Genomic DNA, 2386 nt, shown 5'->3' with positions numbered 1-2386 from the left:
AAATGTACTGAACCGTGATAGAAAATTGAACAAAAAAGTATTCCATCTGGTGAGAGATAAATATTATTTAAAGACTGGAAAGATATCAAATCAGTCAGGAATAGGCGGAATTTTCCAGTTCTTCAGAATATATTTATACATATGCATGCAATCACTGACAATTTCTGACCTGGAGTTTAATAGAGAATTAGGGACCTTAGATCTGAACAAGATCTACACTCTTTCAGCCAAACAAAGCGTACATTTATTCGATCCATTCATGTAAGGTATAGATTTCTCAATTACTTTCCATTTAATCACATGCTGTGATGTTTCGTTATCTTTCAAAGTCCATACGTAGCTAGCCAACGTAGTAGCTTTGCTTTTGTCCCTTTGTCAGAAGGAGGCTATGTGGTTGGCATAGCGATTTAAAAATTTTCCTTCACATAATCCAATATAGGTCTTCTTATTAGTTGTATTATTATTTAGGGTTGCAGTAACTTCTGCCTCGTATATGATAGATTTAGTCATACATCATTGGTCAAGTGGCCAGAATCCTGGGTCGTGACAGCTGCAACTGGATTCAGGCTCTTGGTACTGACCATGTGTAATGATACTCTTCATATTGGGGGTGTCAGGAAGATGAGTTGGTGGGGAGAGATTTGTCAGGGACTGATTTGGTGGAGGAGCACAGGAATATATATATATATATATATATATATATCATCATCATCATTTAACGTCCATTTTCCATGCTGGCATGGATGGGTTGGATGGGTTGGATGGTTTGACAGGAGCTGGTAAACCAGAAAACTGCACCAAACTCTGCTGTCTGCTTTGGCAATGGTTTCTATGGCTGGATGCCCATCCTTCCATGCCAACCACTTCACAGAGTGGACTGAGTGCTCTTTATTTGTCACCAGCAAAGTTATTAAGTAATTTGTAAGACAAAACCTCTTCAACTTGGGTGGGGGTGGCTTAGTGCAGGGGATTAGGGGTTAGGGTGTGACAGAGGGACAGAAATGGGAGCCTTGCTGTAAAGGAGATACATGACTACCTCAGTTTGAAAAGGAAAAGGGGAGAGAAAAGAGAGAGAGAAGGAAAAGATGGTAAAGAAAATGGATTGGGAAAAGCCTCAGGTTAGCAGGAGGAGTTTATAAGTGAAAGGGTTCAGAGGATTGGACAGGATGAGCAGATGAGTAAGTTTGTGAGAATGGGAAAGGAAAAGGGGAGATGGAAGGAGGGAGGATGCAGTGAGTGATGAGGGGAGGGTGTTAGGAAGGTATACATAGGGTGGCAGAAAGAGGGAGAGATTCATCAGGAATAAATTTTGCACAGGTAAGTTTGTGAGACTGCAAAAGGGAAGGAAAGGGGAAGACAGTAAATGGTGAAGATGGGATGAGAAAGTGGTGGTGGTGGTGGGTGTCAGGAAGATGAGTTGGTGGGGAGAGATTTATCAGGGATAGATTTTGTGGAGGGTATAGGCATAAACGACATGCTTTCAGGGCCTCCATTTTACTGAGAGAGAGACGGGTTTTCTGAAGCACAGCAAATCACCAATTGTCCCAGTCCTTTATCATCTCCTCTGTGAGACTCAACATTTGGAGGTCATTTTTCACACCTTTGTCTTCCTAGGGCTTCCTCTTCCACATTTAGTGACGAGTACTTCTTTATGTAGCTGTCTTCATCCATATTTATTATATGACCATACCAATGCAATCTTTTCTCTCACACTACAGCAGATCTCTCTCTCTATATATATATATATATACATACCATATTTTAACATGTATAAGGAACCCTTTTTTGTCAAAAATTAGGTTAAAAAAAATATGGAAGTTTCCTATACATGGATAGTATTATCTCTTACAGAACCTTTTTTCCAAATGTTAAGCCCCAAAAATTAGGGGGTTCCTTATACACATTAAAACATGGTGTGTGTGTGTGTGTATATATATATATATACATATAACTGTGTGGAAACACGGAAATGGAGAAAATGAAATTAAATTTGTCGCTTAAGTATATTCCACTTATCAACAAAATTGAGTACATGAAACTCATTACTCATGCTATATATATACTGTATTTGATGTCATAAAAGATGCACAGGCATGTTAGATACACCCCTATTTCAGCATTGCATATTCAAGAAAAAGGTTTTTAGTGCTCATGGGAGGCCCAACTTTGCAACAATGACCTGAGGTAATTTTTTGAGACATTTTTTTTTGCATAAAACAATAAGTGTGTCTTATATGCCATCAAATACGGTAATTTCAATTGTATAAAACATGCTGAAAATCCATTGTAAATTTGGAATAAATCACTTGTTGGAACCAGCAAGAAACTTTCTGATCATACACTGACGTTGTCAATCTTTTACTGTCAATAAAATGCCAGGTAACTT

Source organism: Octopus bimaculoides, chromosome 7 (assembly GCF_001194135.2).
Source record: "Octopus bimaculoides isolate UCB-OBI-ISO-001 chromosome 7, ASM119413v2, whole genome shotgun sequence".
Lineage (NCBI taxonomy): Eukaryota > Metazoa > Mollusca > Cephalopoda > Octopoda > Octopodidae > Octopus > Octopus bimaculoides.
Note: the sequence above shows the minus strand (reverse complement) of the source record.